This window comes from Penaeus monodon, chromosome 23, assembly GCF_015228065.2.
Source record: "Penaeus monodon isolate SGIC_2016 chromosome 23, NSTDA_Pmon_1, whole genome shotgun sequence".
NCBI lineage: Eukaryota > Metazoa > Arthropoda > Malacostraca > Decapoda > Penaeidae > Penaeus > Penaeus monodon.
The window spans coordinates 40,981,682-40,981,900 of NC_051408.1; positions in this window are offsets into that span (position 1 = coordinate 40,981,682).

Here is a 219-nt window from a genome sequence, read left to right on the forward strand (position 1 = left end):
GCGCGCGCGCGCGCGCACACATAATGCATATGCATTAATAAAAGTGAGACACTAACAGCCACACCATTCCTTCGTTCTCCATTTCGAATTCGAACAACCAAAAACGCCATGAAAAGGAAAATGAAGAAAAACAAAAATACCTCAACTGATCAGTTTATTCCTTTCAACTTCTAAGGGAAATGTGATCAGAAGAGGAGACTGGAAATCTTTCATTCGGGG